Here is a 23853-nt window from a genome sequence, read left to right as displayed (position 1 = left end):
GGTCATGATGATGATGATGACATGACCTTCGCCCTAAGATTAAAATTGTTATTCAAAAATATAACGCAACACATTAGTAGATCCCATGCTGAACTCATGTCGCCCGCTGAACATTTGTTGGAGTGGATTTCACTCTGCTACACAACGGAGGAGACAAAACTAACATTTGTTGCGAACACTTAAAATTATGCGAGGTAACGTGTGTTTAGCCCACACTTGCAGAGTGTTGATGTGAACACAACTTAGCAGAGTAAGTCATAAATTGGAGAATTACAGCCAAAAGTGAAAAATGGGTTATTTTACTGATGTAATACTTAATCATATTTTACAGCTACAAGAGCCCACACTCTACACCGCTCGTGTTCGGCAACACTATTCGGAAGTAGCAGGTCATATACCTGTGCGCTAACACATCTCGTGGAGCCTTGAACAAAACATCGCCGAGACCGTCTCAAAGCCCGTGTGACACAGTAGGGATAGGAATCGAAGGAGCCCATTGTAACGGGGTACCTTTGCCGCAAAAAGAAAAAGCAACAAAAATAAAAACAGAAGTCGTCATCATATATAATATGAAAGAATGAAATTATTTATTTGTATATGAGAAGCTGCACGCCTCATGTTGGAGACGAAGAAGGGAAGGACAGGAAAACGATCAGAAAAAAAAAAACTGTGCGCATGGCATGACATCACTCCGCACGTCCGCCCCGCACACGGTCCACTTGGTTCAGGTCATTTGGGGGAAAGTAGCTTTCGAAAAGCTGTCATCATGTCTGCTCCGCGCGCGGTAGATGTCAACTCCACTGAAGAAGGTTAGCATTTTTTGCGGAAAACTAGAGGGACATGTAGGTTTCCTTTTGCTTTTGTTGTGGTTTAATCCAATCATCGTATGTGGGAACACAGTGTTTTCTGTGTCTTTTCCTTTGTTCAAAAAGCCTGCCGCATTTGCATGTGAGGTGTTTAACGTTGGGTACGTTGTATACATAAAGATCGATGCTCCCGCGAGTTTCGGGCGGCTGCTAACATGAAAGAAGGGATTTTTGGCTGCTGAGCTGAAGAAATTGGAAAGGCGGCGGGCCAGCGTGAAAGCAAAATAGAGAAAACGCCTACTTATCGCAGGAAAGAAAGATGAGTTGCACCTACTCGCTCAAGCGAAACACGAAGGAAAAACCGAAGGTCTTAATATGTTCGTCGCCCATATTTCAATCCGTGAAGGCGATTGACCAGCGACGTTGTATTGGTGATATGGCGGCACGACAGTACTACATTTACATCACATTTTAGATCAGTGAAGGGTCTTATATCTGGCACTAGCTTCAATTTTGAAACAAGGTTTCTCCCATGACTCATAATAGGCTTTCATTCTATAAAGATCCGAACATTTAAGCGAGGACCAGAGAACACCAGACCTAAGATATACTCTGCGCAGGTGAATCATTCTCTATATATACGCACACAAATTACGCAAAGCTGTAGCCCCGAGAACAAAGCTCTTTAGGTGCCGCCTCAATTTGGTTGAGAAATGATCCATACATCTTTTGTGATGGCTGTCCATTTTAACGCTAGCAGTCACTTGTTGCAACCTCAAAGATCACGCGCACGAATTTTTGAAGTCTTTGGGCCGACCTCCCTAGAGGTGATTCACTTCACCGATAAAAAGTATCCGATTGGTGCGCCTGTCCCGGATGTAGAAGATGAAGGGGTGGTCAACGATGAACTCGACGGGCGGCGGGGGCGCACCCAAGCTTGATCTAATGCCAAACAAGATTCCAGTTACGGCGGTAGCGACGGTGCCTTCCTCGTTGACTTCGACCGCCGCCTTGTGCACAGCCTTCGAGATGCGCACCAACGTGCTGTTGCTGATTCCCGTAAAGTTGGCCGTGTTTTCAAACACGTCGTTGAGACCCACAGCGCGCATCGCGGGAACCAAGTCATAGCGAAGGCTCATCTCGAACTTGGGCAACCTCAGTATCACGTCTCGTAATCTGAGATGGCTGGTTACATCTTCAAGAACTGGAAGTGAGAGACTGTCCCGAAGCTCACCAAGACCAGTCCTACTGTCCGGAAGTAGCACGACCATGCTGATGTCACCTCCCTGGTACGGTATCTCTAATGCACCAATGTTCAGGGGGTCGATCCTGACGTACGGGAAATGGCTTCTGAGATTCATTGCTGGTTTGGGTACCTCTGTGGCTCCTTCGTTGAAAAAAGGCTGCGGTTGCGTCCTAGCGGGGTCAAACTTGGTCGTCCATGTGCCCTTGAAGTAGACGGCGTTCAGAATAAGGAGGACGCCATCCAGTGGTTGGCCTTCTGGCAGGATGCTCGTGATCTTTTCTCGGGTCTTCTCGCGAACCCAGACATTCACTTGAGCTACGACTTTTGGGCTCTCGTTGACAAAATCGGCCAACCTCAGTTCTGCGTCGAAGATTTCCTGCAAGTGCTGCTTGTAAGTGTCAGAGATGTTGAAGGTCTTCTGGGACAGGACCATGTTGGCAACCTCCAATGTGACGTTCGGCGAGGCGGCAAGGTCTAGAAGCCTCTTATACGCCGCAAGCACCCGAGTCCTTTCGGTCAGTCCGAATGCCGTGTGGCCCAGCGCTGACGCGAGCTCGTCCTCGGAAACTCCCCTGGCACCGGCGTAGGCTATGCCGAAGGCGGCGGCAATGCTCGTCGGAGAGAAGAACACATTCTCTGATGGTTTAGTGGATGATAGGTGTTTCAGGAGGTTGACGGCGAGCGTGTTGTGAGCCTTCGCAAGCAGAACATCGTCGCTCTCCGAATTCACTAAAGCGGCGGCCACCGCGAAGACGACTAACCTGGGAAGCATTGCGGACGTTTTGGAAACGTGAGTTGGAAGCGACGTCGCTTTTAAAGCGGTTTGGCGCCTTGGCGTCGGCGCAGACGTAGATCTCGTGTTTCCCGTATGCCACGCAGAGCCTCCGAAATCAGTGTGATTACGTCTGGCCTTGACTGAGTAGCGTTTTCCTCCGGCCGTGGCTAGACGGTGTTGTATTTCCTCCTTCTATATAAGCATGTCGTTGGCGGCTATTTTTTAACCTCGAGAGACAAGCTGAAATTGCCACGAGGCAGGCGTCCTTGAGTGATAGTTGGCAACGGTTGTGCGTAGGCGGATGTTCACGAATTTTGACCCCAAGCGTTTTGCATTAGCTATTCAGCGCAAGTCCCGTCGGAAAGAAGGCTGAAATGGTGTCGCGCAAATGGCTCCTGAAATGGTGGATGGTTCATTTGCGGAATTAGGCGCTATATTTTCAATGTGGGAAAAGATTCGGCGCATTGACAGGCTTCGATTTTTTTCATTTCGGTTTTTACGCGACTTCGCGACGTACGTAATGTTAAAAGGGAGGCGCCGCGTTGCCAACCACCCTCATCTCATGCTCCCTTCATTGCAAAGCACCCCACTCCATTTTGGATACCAAGGTTTCCTTTTTTTTTCCACCCACGGTGCTTTTCTCATGCCTTTGACGGTAGTCATCTTGGCGCCGGGCCCTGCTCCCACTGAAGTTGCACGGCAGCGGCGATAAAGTTGTCAAGCGAAAACAAAATCACAAGCCGACATCTGTTCCGGGTTACCGCGCAGATCGACACTGTTTCTTTGTTCACTTAAAAAAACGTGCATGTAAGTATCAACCACAAATAAAATTTATATGGGATCCGTGCGTGCGCTAGATTGCAAACTTCGACTTTTTCTCCACAGTAGTTGGTAGTACTTCACAACCAGTTGGGCTTCACACTTTCCGTGTTTAGCAATAATCAAACAGACTTCCCGTAAATGTAAACGCCCAGTGACTATGTAGGAAAAGCCACGAGCACAGCTACGCTTCATTTTGATTTTGTAGTTATTGATTGATTATGAAGTTTACCGCGCCGACGCTACACAGCCGAAGAGGCACGCCGCAGTGGAGGGCTCCACGTTAATTTTGCCCACTAGGGGATCCGTAACGTGCGCCGAAACCTCAAACGCACTGGCCTTTTCGCTTTTCGTCTCCATCAGAAAAGCGGCCGCCGCGACCGGGAATCGAACCCGCGTCCGTGGCCTCAGCAGCACAACGCCTTCGATTTTGGGCTATCAACATAAGTGTCATATTTACAATAATTTAATGGAACGAATGTGTGCCGCCACCAAATCAAGTTCAGCTTGGGCAGATGTTTTTGTTTTTCTTCTTCGTTTCTTATTGGGTACACTTGCAGAAACAACTATTAAGTTCGCGGTTTGTTTTAATCAAATGCTTTTATTCTGTAGGGTTCAAATATGACCACCCCTTAGTGGATGGGCGCATGATGCACGCTTTGAGCCCATGGGTGCATGATGGGCGCATGATGGACACTAGTGTGGGTACCGTCGTCGGGCGATTAAAAATTTCTCTATCTTTTACTGCGTCATAAGGAGCCAGATCAAGGCAGCTGTGCGGAGGTAGTCTATTATGACCTGGCAGGTCGGCGGAGTTGCCGTGGCATAGCGTAAGAAAGGGGTCATTTCCATTTGCACTTTCGCGTTTTGTTTTTCTTTGTGAGCACTAATTTCGCTCGTGCAATATAGGTAGCGCTTTCACCGCCTCGAAAAACACAAAGCGTGAGTTTGTTAATAATCTATTGATGGATTACGCCCCTTCAAAGATCGGGAAAGGGATTCAGATGCCTTGTGTGTGCGTGTGCGCGTGTGTGCGCGTGTGTGCGTGCGTGAGCGTGTGCGTGCGTGTGTGGCACACGCGCAGCTCAGGTGGCGGGGAAGCTGACTGTTCAAAAGCACCGAAAAGCCACCTGTCGTCCAAACAGCGCATCACTCCCCGCATCAGCCTTTGCTCATGCATTTCGTTATGAAAATTGCTCATGTAGTAAATCGCTCCGCTAAAACGACCGGCCCGCGACGTCGACGCGCGCGCGCGTTTTTAAAGGAGATAGCGCTTAGTGGGTGAAACCGTATTCTTTTTCTTACCTTGTTTGTTTGTCGTCGCTGCATAAGTTTAAAAGTAGATGAAGTCTAACAAATCACAGGAACGTCTCGTGTCACGTTCAAAATACTCGCACTAACGCGCTCTTTGCACATAGCGTAAGCGTATACCTAGGACCAGCCGGCTACGGCGATGAGGCCGTTGTCGTTCTAAAGCCAGACCCGGAAATAGGACACATTTTATACCAAGGCTAAGGAAGTGTACGTCAGCGCCTCACGTTTACACTTCCTTTTCACGCATCTCAGTGTTCGTAATCGCAAATATTTTATTGAGTGAGTTGTTCACTACCAGGATCTCGTGTGTTCTACTGATATTTTTTTTTTGGAAATCTTAACTAGCAATCGGGGCCCCTCTAAAAGGTTGGCGAATGCTATATTATCCAAACGTAGTTGAGCTTCTTTATTCGCGTAACGCAGAACCCACGTTTCCTCGTCCCTGTAAAGTAAATATTGCAGTAGGTCCGACAACGGAGGCACACCCTGTTAATTAGGTACTGCTTGAGCGTTATGTTAGCTATTCTGACAAAAATGGAGTTCTGAAAAACATTTGTTCCAGAAGAAACGCACAGTTACTGGTATCATTCGACGAACAGGGGAATAGCATAAGGGGAAGAAAATAAACAACTTATATGTGTATATATTGTGATGTTGCCAAAAGTTGCCTTGCCAAAATCTGCAAGGTTCCCTCAGTAAGAAAAGTTTGAACGAACCTATGCTCCGCAGCAATCACGTAAACACAAGCGTTGAAGAAGCGCCGAACAAAGTGACACGCACAGTCGACAGTCGTAAAAAAAAAATGCCGCGGCGTTTTCCACGCGAGCATTTATTTCTCAGCATTATTCTTTCCTGAAACATTGAATTACATCGGTAACATTTTCGATCCAACAAGAGAAGTCTGGGCTAGTAAAGACAGGGGGGGGGGGGGATCATCTCCCTATTAAAGAAGATTGCCCGGCGAGGCACACCACACAAAGAGCAAACCGTGCGTCATCTTGCAAAGCTAAGATAGCCGGGCGCGGCCACGCGCTGGTAAAAAAAGAAAAACATGTTCTTGGCAATACATAAGCAACCGAGACCCAACTTATATAGATACATAACTTACATACACACACACGTTATAATTTCAACTGTTCGAAATTATACCGTTACTAGAAACTTCATTTGACGGGTGAGGGCGAAGTTCTCACCCGGTATGGTCCGAACCCTGCAGGGGCTCCATGGTGTCTCGGGTTTCGGGCTCCTCAGAGAGCTTGGCTGTCTGTTTTTGGTTCTGTTACTTTCCCATTGGCTTGAGGTGATTTGTTACAGCTTGGGCCTTTCGACTCGTTGGATTTTTGACGCGCCTTGGGCGCGTCAAAAGGTCCGCGGTGAGTCAAAAAATCCAACGAGTAAGAAGATCCTAAGAGTCGAAAAATCATATATTGGACCTTTTGACTCGTTGTATCTTCCGACTCGTTGCACCTCTTCACTCGGGGCCCTTTTAATTCATGGGAGGTCACAGGAATTAGGACTCACTGATATACAAGCCCGTCCATTGCGCAAGCCTGTGCCGCAAGCCCGTACTGGGTTGTAGTTGGACTCCTAGGGTGTGAGGTGCTTGCCACGAACACGACAATCCCTCGCCACGGTAGTTCGACGGATGAATAGGAGCCAAGGAGCTCGGCTTAGATGTTTCGACTGAGCATGTAGGGGTGCCACATTACACCAGCCTCTGGGTACACAACCAACGACGCATCACGAGAGATTCGCTTCTGGCCGGCAGAAAAGGAGATGCACGTTTCAGCATTACAGCAGCATATTTCGGAACTCCAGTCCGATTTTGCGGTGTCGATCACATGCGATTGTACGCGAGGTGGCCGCAATCGCCGTTGAACCGCTCAGGGAGAGATCCGAAAGTATACACTAGTGACGTCACTTTTCCACTGACGTCAGCTGCAGCTGACGTCAGTATGGGCAAATTAACAGGAGAATCTGGGAGAACTGAACGCAGATGTCTTGACGGTGGTGCGCTATGGAGTCAGGCTCATGGGCTGAGAAAGGCTATCGTTTAAATACTGCTTACAAATTATAGATACAACGTATGGGGCTTCGACTAAGCTCACAAACTCCTCATCACCTGGTCTACCCACTGAATGCGTTTAATTGCAACCTTTGAAAAGTGTTTTTGGGTCTTTCACAGAACGCGCTCTAAGCGCGCCGGATAACTTGTTAACTCGCACGGCCTAGGTAGCAGTACACATGGTTGTGTTTTCGCGTCTCTTGAATTTTGTCGAAGCGATTAGCCAAACACCTTTAGTCTTCGCTTACTGCGCAGTTTGAACTAATTAGCCACTGCTGGCGCAAACTACCTCTCAAATGTAGCCAGTTATACGTCGTGCTATATCTGCTCTTCCGTATTGTTGTTATTTTTTTTGGTGGGTTCATAATCTGTCTGGAGAATCACCCATCATACTGCACAATAGACAACTAAAGTTAAGCCTGCTGTCAAGCGCGTCACCCTCGTGCGCTTCTAAAGTACATGTATAAGTACTAGCGGCAGGTTTTGTTATGTGTCGTAGAATGAAAAAAAAAAATCTTACAGTAGCCACATACACGCTACCAAAAATTAGTCCATTTGGTTGCATTCGATAATATGTTTTCATTCACCTGCTGCAGTATGTACGTCAAAATCTCGTAAAACTAAGCCTTTCTTAAAGCTCACCACCGCCTTAACGCTCTCCTCACAAGACTTCATCTTAAGATGGCTGCCGCCGATGTTTGCGTAGCTGTGAATACGAAGTAGTCCATAAAAATGGATCATGGAAAGTAAAGGAGTGCTGAAACAGACAAAGCAGCAGAAAAGGCAGAAAGTATCAGCGCTCGGCAAATGGCACAGTGCCGGACCGTCTTGCTTTTCTGGATGTATCGTCTACTTGAGTGCTGTGTTTTCTTCAGAGACAATGCATCCCGCAAGGCCGATGCGGCAAGATGAAATGCGTACCTTACGATAACACTTTTCTGTAAACTATTTTCTGTAACATATTTTCGATAATACTTGGAGTCTCACCGAAAGGGTTCAACTTAAATTGAGGACAACTCAGCGAGCAATGGAACGGAAGATGATGGGCGTGACATTAAGGGACAAGAAGAGAGCGGAGTGGGTCAGGGAACAAACACCTGTTGCAGACATACTAATATAATTTAAGAAGAAGAAATGGGTGTGGACAGGGCATGTAAGGCGGAGGCAAGATAACCGTTGGGCATTAAGTATAACAGAGTGGATCCCTAAGGAAGGCAAGCGTGGGAGGGGGCGGCAGAATGTTATGTGGGCAGATGAGATGAAGAAGTTTGCGGGGATAAATTGGTCGCAGTTAGCAGAGAAACGGGTTAATTGGAGATTAGTGGGTGAGGCCTTTGCCTTGCAGTGGGCGTAGACTAGCTGATTATTAATATTATTAATATTATTATTATTAGTGCCGAGCTCCAGGGCCATCTTTGTTTCGAAGTTTTTTGTCGGCTAACACGACATCTGGGCAACTGTTGGCCCACTTGTCGAATGTGCAAGTCACGCCATTGTCATGCAAACGCCTTAAAACCAAGCATGACTCCTATTCTTCTTTTTGTGTAACTGTTGACGCAGAGTGTTTCAGGCGCCTATGCTACCCGTCTATGTGGCCAAAGGGCTGCCTCTTCAAGCCGTTCCAAGGCAAGCTCCACCCTGGCATGGTGCACAGCTGTGAAACTTCTGAGAATGACCAGTAAGAACGACACTCTCGACATCTATTATCAAAAGGCTCGGGGTCTACGTACTAAGTCCTCCGAATTTCTTTGAAATGTTGTGTGCTCCAAATTTTCAACTATTGTTATTACTGAAACTTGGCTTTGCGATGATATCTCATCTTCCGACTATTTTCCTCCGACCTATTAAATTTTTAGAAGTGACAGAAAGTTAACTGGGCCCAAGCAAAAGGGTGGCGGTGTTCTCATTGCCATCGATCGTTCAGTGCAATGCGTGCGGCGTGCAGACCTCGAGACTGAGGAATCAGTCTGGCTTGAGGTAGGCCTCAAGAGGGGCGAGAAGCTGCTCATCGGTGCATTCTATATAACCCCGGATATTTTACCTGCTGAATATAATATAAAGCTCACATCTATTGAAAATGTTTCCAATTCACACTCCAACCATAAGCTAATTACACTTGGGGACTTCAACACCCCAGGTATTCACTGGAACAGTCTTTCATTTCAGCATAAAAACCATTATGCAGCGCAGAAATGCACCATGTTATTAGATTTTCAATCCTTCACCTCCTTGCAGCAGTTCTGCCACATAGAAAACTTCTGTGGTAATGTCCTAGATGTGTGCTTCTCGAACTTGAAAAATGTACAAGTGTGTGCCTCCGAAATATCTCTTGTACACCCCGACAAGTTTCACCCCCCTCTTATTGTCTCTGTCTCTGTCGCTGCCCAGCATTGCTATGGTGGTGTTGACGATTGTGCAGTCCCGCGATATGCTTTCAAGCGTGGAGATTATGTTGGGCTCTATCACTTTTATTCATCTGCTGAATGGTCTAGTGTTTTTGATGTCAATGATGTTGACGAACAGGTTCGACGTTTTACCGAAATTGTCAGGAGTGGCATGGAAAAGTACATCCCTTGTTATAAGCCTGTTCATTCCAAATTTCCCCATTGGTTCTCTAAAGAACTTCGAAGTTCGCTTAAACTTAAGGACAGCACCCACAAAAAGGCCAAGCGTTGTGGGCTTGACAAGTGGAAAGTGGAGTTTAGTCAGTATCGCTCACTTTGTAAAAGCCTGTACCGGCGTGACCACCAGCTCTATATAGAGTCATTAGAGGCTTCTTTGTCTCAGAAACCGGCTGACTTCTGGAGGTATGTACGCGGCCGTTCTACGGCGTCTAAAGAACACATTAGCCTGCTTAATCCCGATGGGGAACAGGTTGAGGATGTCGCCACGAGCTTTGCTCAGTACTTTCATTCTGTCTTTCAACTGCCAGATGGTCACGACGAACGCCTATCGTTTAATAATATGTTTAATTTTAGTACACTTATGTTCGATGAAAAACTTGTCAATGATAGCCTTAAACGGATGAAACCGTCATTTTCCTGTGGTGCAGACGGAATTCCAGCAGCCCTCATGAAGGCTTACGGCAACATTTTTGTGCCTGTCTTAACTTCCATTTATAATAACTGTTTACTTTTCGGTAAATCTCCTCGTGCATGGAAGATTGCTCGAATTTTTCCAATATTTAAGTCTGGTGATAAGTCAGCCGTTACCAACTATCGCCCAATCTCACTCCTTCGTGTCGCCTCAAAACTCTGAGTCAGCTCTGCACAACGTTCTTGCTGCCTGCGTCAAGAACGTTCTGATACCAAATCAGCACGGCTTTTACTCGGGTCGATCGACGGTTACAAATCTTGCAAGCTTCATGACTCAGGCTTCGGCGGCAGTTTGTGAAAACGGCCAGTTGGATGTTATCTATTTTGACCTCAGTAAGGCGTTTGATGTAGTGAATCATAAATTATTAATTAACAAGCTTACTATGTCCGGTGTTGATGCAAGCCTTGTTGTCTTGTTGTCTAACTATCTCCTTACCGGTCTTTTACGTAGATGTAAACTTCAAAAGGTCTAGTGTACACTGCAACGAGTGGTGTACCTCAGGGTTCTGCGCTGGGTCCACTATTGTTTTCTATCTTTATCAATGATGTGTCAACAGTGTTAACAAAATCTTCATTTCTTCTCTATGCTGATGATGTCAAACTATTTAGGCACATTAGCAGTTTTCAGGACTGCTGTGCCTTGATGTGTCGGAATTATCGGTCTGGTGCAGCAAAAACTGTCTAATTTTAAATCCAGCTAAAACAAAGGTTGTCACGTACAGCCGGAAAACCCATCGTCTACTGTTTTCCTACAGTATAGAGGGAGCTCCTTTGCAGAGGGTTGAGGAGATTAGGGACCTCGGAGTTCTTTTCGACAGTACCCTCTCTTTTTCTTCTCATATTAGGCTCATCACCCGGCGAGCGCTCCGAAGTCTTGGAAATGTGTGTCGGATTACAAAGGAATTCTCTTCTCCAGATCCATTTCTAATGCTATACAATGCAATATGTATCCCCCAGTTAGAATATGCTTCTGTTGCCTGGAACGGCATCTCCAAATTTAGTAGTGAATTAATAGAACGTGTGCAGAAGAAGTTTTTATCCATATTTAAGCACCGTCATCACAATCACAGTTTTCATCCTGATTCTGACTTACCCATAGTTACTTCCATCCCTTCGTTGACCTGCAGACGTATGCGTGCAGACCTTACATTTCTCCACAAAATTGTTCATGGTGACCTTTCTTGCGCAGACCTGCTTAACTGTTTAGAGTTTAGTGTTCCACAGAGGCCCATCAGTTCGCATCGCCCTTTCTTGACCGCTGCGCGCAACTCCAATCATTCTCCTGTGCGCAGAATACAGAATTGCTACAACCGCTTCTCTGAACGCCTTGACATCTTACAAAGCTCCTTTACAATTTACCGTACTGCGCTGTTGAACACAGTATGTTAAACATCTATGATATCTCTGTCGTTCGTTTTTCTTTTTTTTATTGCTGAAATTTGGTTTCTCTGCGGTTCTGTTTAACCAATATAGTTGCCTGTTTTTGAAACTGTTTACTTATCATGCTTGTCTTATCATTTGTCTCTATACTCTTGTCATTGTTTTTGTCGTCTTACTGTCAAACTTTGTTCTCTGCTTGTTGTGTATTCATTACAATAAGCTGAGCCACAAAGGTATCTTCTTTTTTTTTTTACCTGTACCCAGGCTCCGCCTGTGCTTTATTTTTGTAATTTTCGCTACTTCAATATGTGTGTGTCTTGTCGCTGGTTTGTTTCTTGCAATATGTTTCTTGTATTTTGTTTTCATGTAACTATCCGTGCGCCAGCACTCAGGCCTCTGGCTGTTCCTGGGCCCGTAATTAAACATGATTTATTGATTGTTATTATTATTATTATTATTATTATTATTAACTCTGCCAGCTGTTCCGCTTTCCAGAAAGCAATCTCGCCCTTCTCGCATTGGTGCTCATGCAACAAACTCCTCATTAATACATCTAAAACTAAGGTAATGACATACACAAGAAAGACTGACAACATCTTGTTTCCCTATAACATCAACGGTGAATTACTCCCACGTGTGGTAGAGGTTAATGACCTAGGCGTCACTTTCGACAGTAAACTGAGCTTCTCTCCACATATTCAGGTAATTACTCGAAGAGCTCTACGATCGCTTGGCGTTGTCTGTCGCGTGTCCAAGGAGTTCAAGGAGCCGATTTCTCTTCTGAAGCTCTACACAACTATATGTCGTCCTCAGCTTGAATATGCATCTGTTGTCTGGAACAGCACGAGCAAAACAAACCGTAAGCTTGTAGAAAGGGTCCAAAATAAGTTCATATCGATCTTCAACCATCGCTTTGGCGGTAGTAGTAATTATAACCCTGGATCGCCCTCTTCATTGACGCTATCATGCTTAACTTCCAGGCGGAACAAGGCTGATGTTCTCTTCCTCTTTAAAATTATGCACGGCATAGTGTCTTGTGGTGAGCTGCTACAGCATGTTCGTCTTTATGTGCCGCTAAAGTGGAGCAGGAAACATGATACCTTTTGCAACCCCAATTGTCTGCGTGTCTTGTGCCCTGTGTGCCGACTGCAATGCACGTACAATCGGTACTCGGATTACCTTGATATATTTAATGATTGCCCTACTCTGTTTCGCAAACATGTCTGTGAGTTTGTATTGGCGTAACTGCCAACTTTTGTTATTCTGCATTTGTCTTTTATCCTTGAGTTCATGCACTCAAATGACTTTCATTCCGTAACTTCAACATAAGCTATGCTTTCGTTTTTTTTTTGTATTTTGTATTTTATTTTGTATTTGAAAGATGTGTACATTATGTTTCGTGTGTTTCTGTTTCCGTGCGCCAGCACAAAGGCCGACCCCGGCTGTTCCTGGGCACGCAAATAAATGATTGATTGATTGATTGATTGATTATTATTATTATTATTATTAATATTATCATTATTATCATTATTAGTATTCCATTATTATGCACATGGCGCCCAGTACAGATGTCTGTGCTGTGCTCCGCTGTTTTTTACGGCAGACAGGAGTTTGCAAAAAGCGTGCGCACTCCCAATGTATTCAGCTGCCCGACATGGAGCGTCAAGCTTTCAAGACTGGTGAGCGGCCCTTTTTGTGCAATCTCTGCGTGTCCTCGGCGACAGAGGCTGCGGATGTCGTAGCGACGACTCCGTGCAAGAGAGCCAGCGCATTTCCCCGTCTTCGCAACAACTGGACGGCGCTCCCCGACCGGACGACCTTGGCGGAGACGCAGCCGAACTCCGCGAAACGCTCTTCAATGCCCTGGAGGGACTTTCTTTTTTGACTGATGAGGTCGCCAAGTTGAGAGAGGCCAACGACCGCCTGGGTATACAACTTAAGAACAGCACCACCTCATGTAGTGTGTCACTCCGCCGAAGCGCCGGACCCGTGACGTCAGTGCGCGCGCGTTTTGAAAGAGGATCGCGGTAAATGCGTGACATCATCTGCTTTTCTCACCGAGTTTGTCGTCACTGCAATAATTTATAGGCAGATTATGTCCGAAAAGTCATTGAAACGACTGGTGTTCGGTGTGGTTATTGTGTGCATGCGCTGGCGGTCATTGCTATCGGCTGTTTATCTTGCGTCTATCATTTCAGAACTGATCGATTGTCCACACCTCACCCCACCAGTTGGTGGACGGCGTGAGATTTCGTTATTATGACATACAAATGAACAAATAAGTTTCAATATAGGACGTAAAAGAGCGAGTGCGTCGTTAATTTATGTAACACTCACCATGTTAAAAAGATCGATGCAGTTATACGTACGTGAAGTACTCGGTGTGCTGAAGCATTAATTTCGCGAGGTACACAGCATTACGCGCGTTCGACGACGACGCGGAGAACAATTTTAAATTTTTAGATAATGCTGATGGTTAATAAAAATGACATCAAACACTGTTGTATTTAGTAATGTGTGCACAAACGCCACGCCAATCGGAGGTGCACATAGGTAGCGCGCTGTTTGTAAAAAGAAAAAAAAATAACAGAATTGCTCCTTTCAGACCAGCGTAAAAACTAGCTTCGCCTCTGCTTCGTTATTACGCGTTAGTTTATTACTTTCTATTCCTGGTTATTGCTCCTTACATGTGCATTGCCTAAGTACTGCTGTCATTTCTACGACTGTCCTTAATATCGCACTGTTACGCGTTTTTTTACGCAGTATTGACAGGAAAGCCTGCAGTTTACAGGAAGCGACCATGAAGTGTGTGCCCGTAAAAACCGTGCTTCACGGTGCTGCACATTTTTGGGAAAAAGCGCGTTTGAGCTTAGTTCTGCTCAAGTCTCAACGCAATGCGATTCTGATCGAGTCTCGAAATGGATGGTACTCCATTCCTGAAAAATGCTCTTTCGCAGCTGCCATGGCAATTGTGATTTTGACAACGCCAATATAAGTTACAACAGGCTATTTCACTTCTTTTAGGTTGTTATACGCCCTAACACACGGCATTTGGAGTGTCATTTTACGATACTGGGGAAAATGCCTGTACAGGGAAGATGTTTTGGCGTCATAGTTACAGCTCATCTTTTTATGCCCATTGCTTGAATTTACATCTGCTGGGGCAAGCTCAAAGAAATTGCAGTCCAAATAGCAAAAAAGTTCGCTTTTCTCTTAATTATATGTGGGAGTGAATTATTCACACTTATAATTTGGCTAGAGAACCGCGACTTATAAACAGCATTTGTTTTTATTCCCTTTTGCGCTGAAATGTTTATGAATGAAAAGTTGTAGTGTCTTCTATGCAAATTCAAGTGCCAAAACAAGGGCATGATGCAGACAGTCTCACTGGCAGACATACTCAGGGATACGAGCTTGAGGTATCATGGATACGAGCTTGAGGTACCAATTTACAAATATGAAAAGGTTATTAGAACCCAGAAACATTAGAAGGCGACTCCTCCAACCCAGCCAAACTAAATTGGGCTAAAACGTGTTGTGCGGTTTTGACATGGGGCTTCACTGAACAACAGAATGCAGAGTGCGACAGGTGATTCCCTGCAGGCCTTCCATCTGGATTTACCACTAGGGCACTACCACAGGTGTATAAAGACATTCACAGTGCCCGTACAGTTTTGTTCAATGTTTCCTCCACATAATCACAATAATGCACTGCTAAGAACCTCGAAATCTCACATTTCTCTATTAAGTATGCTTTACAGTACAGATGTTGAAACAGCTGCTTACACTTCTGTTCAGCTGCTTATTTATATACGTGAGGCACTTTCGACAAACTTGACACTCGGACTTCTTTATCACATTAAAACAAAGTTGCATTTATTGAAAACAAAGTTGCATTCAATGACCTCCCCATGCCCGTGATATGAGTCACATTTTATCGTGTCTTAATTACAATGAGCCTGAGATAATTATACATGCATTCATTATAAGCAGTGTACTCTACATGCACAAAAATTGCAACGGCTGCTTTTTTGATACCATTCAACACGACACCAAGCCAGGGATGTGTTGCAAAATTGCACCGGAAATTGTAATTTTTTTAAATGTCATATTACATGCATTGAATTACACTGCAAGCCTTGACTTGAAATCACATACAAGCACATCTGTTGTGAGAGGAAAAAGTACACATCCTCAGTAAAAACAAAACATCCCATACGTGGCGCTGCCATGAGAAGTCCATTCAAACACATAAGTAGCATATGATGCCACTTAGAACACTGCAGTGATTTTCCTTATACCTTACTTCCAAATGCTGCCGGTGCAAAGGGGCTTAATTGTTATACAAGTCGTTTTTTGCCTCATCACCTCGGCAACTCTTCATTTCCAGCAGTTTTAAATGAAATAAAATCACCAAACAACGATAGATATGGTTGCAGGTCACGTAATGCTGCAAGACAATTTCAAGCTTATGCGCAGAAGGTTCCTACTCATCAGGCACAACGCCAAAAATTAGACCTAAAGAGAACAAAACGACATGAGCACATTTTGTACAGCAGCTAATTATCGTAGCAGCCATTTCAAAAAATTTTCTGTACTGCCGCGACGCACAGTCCTCTCGTTGAAGCTTATCGCTGAAAGTTTGAGGCAGTCCGATAACTTAATCAGACAGCCTTGCCCTGGTGGCATTCAGCGTATTTTGTGCATTGTTGCAACATGTTGTCATTCGTTCCAAGGGTTGAAGATTGTATTTTATTTATTTATTTATTTTATTTATTAAATACTGCGGACCATTGAAGGTCCATGCAGGGTGGGTGGTTACATAGTATCAAAGCAGGAACAACAATGCGAACATGAATACAAAGAAACAAAACAACAAACATCACTTGGAACGATACACGGGTTCTGTAAGGGAATTCCATTCGGCTATGGTACGAGGGAAGAAAGAGAATTTATATGTGTCTGTTCTGGCAAAATACGGTGTTAGGGAGTGAGGGTGGTGATGGCGCGTTTGTCGAGTCATTAAAGGGGACAGATATAGTGTGACGTCAATGGCCAATTGGTTGTTAACAAGTTGAGAGAGAAAATCCAGGCGGAATGTTTTCCTTCTTATCTGAAGGGGTGGAATATCGTTAGCTGCCATAAGGTCAGAGGGAGAGTCTAGTGGGGAGAATTTCGAGAAAATAAATCTAACGGCTTTCCTTTGAATCCTTTCAAGTTTTTTTTTATGTTAGAATCGGTGAATGGATCCCATACGATACAGGCATATTCAAGTTTAGGGCGGATAAGTGAGACATAACCAAGTAATTTTACGTTTGAAGGTGTTTTAGATAGTTTGTGCCTCAGGAAGCAGAGTTTTCGCAGAGCAGACGAGCAAATGTTGTCGATATGTGAATTCCAGGATAGATTGTCGGTAAATATAACACCTAAATACTTATGGTTAGTGACCTGTTTCAAAGGGGAAGACCTTAGCGTGTATGTGAAAGGAATGGGAGTTTTTTTACGAGTTATGCGAAGAAGAACAGATTTTTCGTTATTAAGCACCATGCCCCACTCTCTGCACCAGTCATTGATGTTATTAAGGCTTGTTTGAAGCCCATCAGGATCGTTGGTACAGCAGATACTCTTGAACAAAACGCAATCATCCGCGAATAATCGAATGCTAACTCCAGGAACCACGACAGACACAATATCATTGATATATAGTAGAAAAAGAAAGGGTCCTAATACACTTCCTTGGGGTACACCTGAAGTTACTGGAAGACAGCCCGATTGTTGTGCACCAACAGACATGCGCTGTATGCGGTTGCTCAAGTAGCTAGAGATCCAGCTGATTATCATTTCCGATAGGCCTACTGCTCTTAATTTTGAAATTAGTTTGTCATGGGGAACCTTGTCGAATGCTTTGCTAAAATCTAGAAAAATTGAATCAATTTGACCGTTATTATCAACTACCGAAGCGAATGAATGAGTTATAGTCACTAGCTGCGTTACTGTTGAATATCCTTTCCTGAAGCCATGCTGCCAAGGTGTTAATACTGCATGTTCTTTTAAGTAATCTAGTATATGGTTAGCTATAATATGCTCAATCAATTTACAACAAGACGATGTCAATGAGATAGGCCGGTAGTTTTGAGAAAGGGATCGGTCACCTTTCTTAAAAACTGGGACAACTCGGGCTGCCCTCCAGTCATCAGGCAGCATACCAGACATAAGTGAAGCACGGAACAAAACAACAAGAAACTTTCCCAGGGATTCTGCATACCGCCTCAAAAATGCATGGCACACATGGTAGCAAGGTCAAAAAAATGTGTTGGTTGGACAGTAAATTAGCCTGCTAAATGAAGTCGTGCGAGCAGAACAGCCATTCTTACTAGAAAAAGAGACTTCCTTAAAATTGTTGACTGCTAGCTTGGGCAGCTGGTCATTTGTCACTGGTCTATGCAAAAATGAGCGGGACGTTTTTCTGTTTCCTTTGCGTGCATTACACAGTCAAGGCGCAAGCTCGTACTGGCCTGTTTGCTTCCCCAGAAACTGTACCACGTAATGTAACGGGCAATGTATTTTTTCTTTATGAGGAGATATTAACTGCGTAAAGTGTCAGTGCAGAGCCAGACAATCTCAACTTGTACGTTAATGTTCGTTTTGTGGAACAGTGGCAGAATCCACCCGCTCCGCAACACAAGGCGGCATGGAACGTCTCAAGCTCACCTGGAACGCTTCTGTCCTACCATGGGGCTTTTTGCAGTGGGTGGTTAGATACGGTGTCACACGTCTTTTGTGACCATGGGGTAGTGTCTTTCTCCATATTAATCTGCTTGGTTCACGTGGAAAGAAAGACCAGCAATCGTCGGATAACGAATCCTGACGCTGTTCACAAACCTCGACTCGTTGAGAAGGTACACAAGACCATTGGAAACCTTGAAACCAACACTGCTGACGTGGCCGCATGAAAATATTTTAAAGCAAGAATGCAGCGTGAGGCCACAAAGATAGGTAGGCGGGAGGCAGCCGAGCATAAAGTTACAGAGCGTCGCCTCAATAATACAAGATTGTCTTTTCAATTATGCACCAAATTTTTATCAATATTTATGCATCGTTTTCTCTTTGAACCTCTTCGAATAACTGTATCTAAGGTACCGGCGGACCCGCTGAGACCTTCTTTTCTAATACAAACTCCTTCATGGTACAATTTCATGTCCGGAACTGCTTGCAGCAATCGGTTTTCGTGTTCTAGAAAAAAGCAGCAAGGCTTAACCACCCTTTCCACACAGCTGCACAACTTACCAGTTGTTCTACTATTGATAGACTGGAACTCCCATATAACCTTGACTCAGGGAAACTTGATATTTTTCGCCGTCCTCTTGGGGGGTTTTTGGCCGGGCTGTTAGCCGTGGCGCGCTAACTTCCCTTCGGCAGAACCCGTGTTCTTCAGTTATTTTCCTCATGTGTGCGTTGTTTTCACACAGTTTGTTCTCATTTGTTCGTATACGATGTTGGCGCGGCGGGTGTACTCGTTGTATGTACTATGACACACTTCTGTATTCAACTCTTCATACATATTTTAAGTGGCCCGGGCAGGCCACAGTAACAAATCTTTCTATAACTTATCACTTTCTGTGAACAGTTACAAATATTTCCTGTACTTTGTTACATACATTTTGTGTATTGATGCTTCATCCTATTGCTCTGGTCATTGTACGATGTGTTTTTGCAATGTACCATAATTTACAGTCTTTGTTAGTCATGCACATAGTTTCGATACCCCTTTTAATTTTATTCTCTGCAATATTCCAGTTTATTGTTCTTCACTCACCCACCTTTTTTCCTGGCTGTTTATGTGTCAGCCGCTGATGTATTTCAATGCGGCCTTTTTTTTCACCTCTAGTGCGCCAGCACGAAGGCTTCGGCTGTTCCTTGGGCACTTTATATAAGGTTGATTGATTTATTGATTGAATATTATATTATTATTATTATTATTGTAAAATGTTTTCTTTGTTGCAAGAGGAAAAACACCAGTGTTTCAGGAGACTTAGAGCACCCACAAGAGCCAACGATTATACCTGGCCTCCCGACGCTCGCTGCCTTTGTAGTAATGTCTGGTTTAGTTATGTGAAAGGTCAGACAACAAAAGGGATACGTGAGCAAATTTCACGTATACTTTTGTGCCTATTCCACCGCCGAAGGCAGCAAAAAAGGGTAGAAATTATTCCTGTATTGTCTTTGCGCCGAACAAATTAGGACCATGTGTACGACTTTTTTTCCCCAGGGGAAAACGGTTGTCAAGAAATAGTGGTACGTTTGATGCTACGAAGCAACAGCGCGGCTAGGTGCCCCGTATATTTGAGTGCAGCGAAATAATTTACACCACATGCGGATCTTTAACCTGTGTCGACATTACACACACGTTCTTTTTCGGTTATTGTATCCATCAGGAAAACAGCTGCTAGGGGATCGCACCCCAGGTCCTAGTGGTCTGGATTGGCCACTGAGCCATATGGGCGAGTCACGCTACCAAAGTCTTTAAACTATCCAGGTTCTCGAAATTTGTAAGGGAATTGTGAAATGGTGGGCACATTTCGGGCGTGGGCCTTCGCCGTTCCGGATTGCAGCCATCTTGATGAATAATTGCCCCCACCCGTTTACATCGAGGGAAAGAAAAGTCGATGTTATCATGTCACCTACAAGCTGTCGAGAGTGTGTGTTTCTTTTTTTAACAGCGATGCTGTTTAGTAAATCGCGTTTTTTTGTGTTCGCAGTTAAAAATACGAAGAAATTTCCGAGCATGCACGTGAGCGCGGGCCTCGCGGCGACCGCCCAGCGTCCCCGGCGCACGTTTGTCAAGTGAAAAATACCCACTAACGAGATGGATTAAGATTTAAAAAAAAAAAAACTCCAGCACTCGCCGTAGTCGTCGTAACAAACACTTTCTCGGAATGAGAAAGACTCCAGCGTCCGCCTTAATCGTGGAAACACTTGCTCGGAACGAGAAAGACACGTCATAGCATACGCCCCTCCAAGCTGATCTCCAATGAATGACGCTTCCATAAAAAATGAAAGAAGCTCGCACGTATACAGCGACAATTATTGAATAAAGGTCGTTGCGGCATCGAAGAAGAAGCAAATTGGCTGCAATCGTGAACTTAAACTTTCGTGATGGTCGGGAAGGTTGCGAACTATTTCGCTACCTTCAAGTCTTACGCATTGGTGTGAGCTTCTTTGAGTTTTTTTTTCTTTTTGCTCGGCATTATGGCATTCTGCTCAAGCGACGAGTGGCAACTTTCCGCCGCAATATTCCTACACACCCCTTTCGCCATCTTGTGACAAGGAAACATTCCTCGAGCACCTAAGTCTGCTTTCGCTTCTTCAACCTGGAGATACTTGTCAAATACTTCCAATTCACAATTTCGCGAATTTTGTGAGGCCGGCAAATTGCTCCTCAAATCTCCAGATTCCTCGCCGATCCCCCAAATGTGGACGTGCTACGAAGAAAGGAACAAGAAGAAGAACGGCGCTTTTGCGCTGAATGGGCATTTAAGGCTTCAGCCCAAAAGGGGCCCTAAATAGGTCGCGATTTCAAGCGCGCTATCGCTATATAAGCGTTATTTTCTTTTCTTGATGACATGTGAAGACTTGCCGCCATTCAACGGAGCTTTGATTTAGCTTTTTTTCTGGCTCACACCGCAGCCCGAGAACATTCACAACGGGCCGTCTCCGAGAGGGAACCCCACCAATAGAGAGATTCATATCCAAAGTTTATGCCTTTCCACACATACCCAGTGATATTGTCGTACTACAAGCAGGCTCGTCGCAAATATCCAGCGCCGGACCACCGACTAGCCAAAGAAGACGCCACCAAGCTACGAAGACTCCAAACAAACACTTATCTTCACGACAGCATACTTCACGCCATGTACCCGACACAATACACTGCAACTGCAAATACTGCCCGCAGACAGGCACCCTAAACCACATCGTTACCAGTTCTGACCTCTCCGACCAGCAAATATGGTGAAGAGAGCGAAGAAGGCCGCTAGACACAAAGCGGTCCTGGACTGAGGACTCCCCTCACCGGGCGGGTGCCCCTGACATCAGCACCATGCTGTTTTAACAAAATTTCTCCTACCTCCCCTCGCGGGAACCCCTGTGTAGATGCGACGCATAGGGGGTTCCGTTGTTGTTTTCGTTAGGTTGATTCTCCCATCGCGTGAAACGTGCCGTGAACCTCCTGCCGCGGCTATGAAGCAACGTGGCGCGGCTATGAAGCAACACAATCCAACACAATCCACTTTAATCGAATTCAATCCAAATCCAATCCAATCCAATCCAATCCAAGCCAAGCCAATTCAATCGAATCCAATCCCATGCCCCTCGCGAGAGAGTGTTCGCTATTGGAGAGGAGAGGGGGTGAGTGGCGGAGAGCGCAGCTCGCGCGGCGAGGAGAATGGGGGAGGGGCGTGGACGGACAACAACAACGCCGTATGGAGGGACAAGGCGAGTGAATGAGATGCAGTAGGATCTCAAAGTTTATTCCTTCTCTTCTGTGACGTAGCCTCTAGGGCGCAGCTAGCGCTGAACACTAAGGCGCCGCTATTGGCGGGTTGTATCAAATGCTGCAACCAATCAGCGTTTCCGGCCCTGGGGGACGCCGCAGGTGGTTTCGGCGGCTCGGACGGCGTGTATGTGAGACACACCCACGCAAGCCGTATCTTTGTTGGGGCGAATGTCGATCGTCGCCATCCGTCACACGAGCTTAGCTGAGTTTGTTGATACGGCGCGTTGTTTAGAAGATATGAATAACGCTGACAAATAGGGAGCGTCTTCTGCAGGCAGAAACGCTACGCACGCGAATGCGCCACACTCTTAACAAAAAATCTCGTAAAAGGGTAGTAACGGCTGTATTTACTAACTTTTTACGGAGTTTACTACCCCCAAATACGGTACGTAGTTCCCACCACTAAGTGTGGAACCGTTACTAGTCTAGACCGTGCACTTAGTAACTGCTCCTGGTTTGATACTAACATTCACTGAAGTAACAAATTCTATGAATTAATAAACATAATAACTACAGCTCTTTTTCCACACCAAATCACGATTAAAAAGTTTTTGCAAATCCACATGCTGTCTTGTATATGCTCACATTAAACTGCATAATTCTAAAATTATCGCTAAAATATTTTATTTTTATGACTAGCCCACCGACTCTCTCGGGGGCTTTCCGCTGCTGGCTATAAAAGCAAGAAGAACAAATGTATTTCCAAGGTAACTAAGTATAGCTCGTTCTCCTCGTGCATCCCGTTGACTTTCTTGCTCAATTCAGTTGTTGATTGTCCACTTGTATGTGCGTGATGCATGTGTCTATGTCGCGCTGCGCACTCAGCGGATCCACATTGTCACGCGTAGCTTTTTACTAGGTCATGCATGACCAGTTAGTAAAGGCAACTAAGTGCCTAGTCAATACTGGGACAAGTAACTGGTTAGTGTTCTGTTAGTAAGTGCGCCGACCTTTTTTTTAAGAGTGCACTTCACGAACACTGCCGCTGCGCACTCTGGAGGCACGGCGCCTGCTGTGGAGACCAACTCGGCACGCATGTGCTTCACTGTGTCAGAGTGAGGCCGGTTTTAGTAAGGACTTGTCTTGGAAAGAGATTAAACTGTTTAATGACACAAAAACCTATTACATTGCGTCATAGGATCGGGAGATAGCACTGAGAACGTCCGACGCGTTGCGCGGCGGTGGGGCGACTATCTGCGCAGGAAGTTCACCCTCACAAGAGAGAGAGTCCGAAATCCGAGCCACACGCACACAACACGTATAAACGCTGGCGCCGTCTCGGGGCCGCGGGATGTTACGTATAAATACTGGCGGCGTCTAGGGGAGGCTGTTGGTGTAATTTAAGGTCTCACCACGAGGCGCCGTGGTCTTCCAAACGTTTCTGGGCTTGCTCCGGGCGTAAGTTGTGGCGGTGTCGTATGCAGGGCCGTCTTCTCCGCTTTCCGTTCGTACTTCTTTCCCTTTCGTTCGTCGGCCCCCAGCGAATTCTTCGTAGCCCTTGACACGACCTCCCTTTAGAAGGATCTGTCCCCAGGTCCTTTACCCAGTTGGCGCCCGATGGAGCTATCCGCGAGCTCTGTGGGGTAATTGATGCGCTCGTAATATGGACGCAACTGTTCCACGTTGACAGTTTTATCACTTGGGTCTCCGAGGTTTCCGGTTCTCTTGATGTGCACCAGCTTTTCGCCAGCAAGGTTCGTGATTTCGTAGGAACCGTCACATCGTGGGTCGAGTGTCCACTTTCGGGCTCCAATAGAACACAAAGCCTTGTCTCCTACGTTAAAATTCGGGGATCCCT

At 45.4% G+C, this 23853-nt stretch overlaps 1 pseudogene; it reads right to left on the bottom strand.

Annotated features, from left to right (window-relative positions):
- Positions 1-563: 563 nt before the first annotated feature.
- Positions 564-2953, bottom strand: LOC144175902 (iripin-2 pseudogene; annotated as a pseudogene).
- Positions 2954-23853: the final 20900 nt, after the last annotated feature.

Source organism: Haemaphysalis longicornis, unplaced genomic scaffold, assembly GCF_048455015.1.
Source record: "Haemaphysalis longicornis isolate Haplotype H1 unplaced genomic scaffold, Haemaphysalis longicornis Haplotype H1 scaffold_3, whole genome shotgun sequence".
Lineage (NCBI taxonomy): Eukaryota > Metazoa > Arthropoda > Arachnida > Ixodida > Ixodidae > Haemaphysalis > Haemaphysalis longicornis.
The sequence above is the reverse complement of the archived record's forward strand: the minus strand, read 5'-3'. Positions and strand labels throughout refer to the sequence as shown.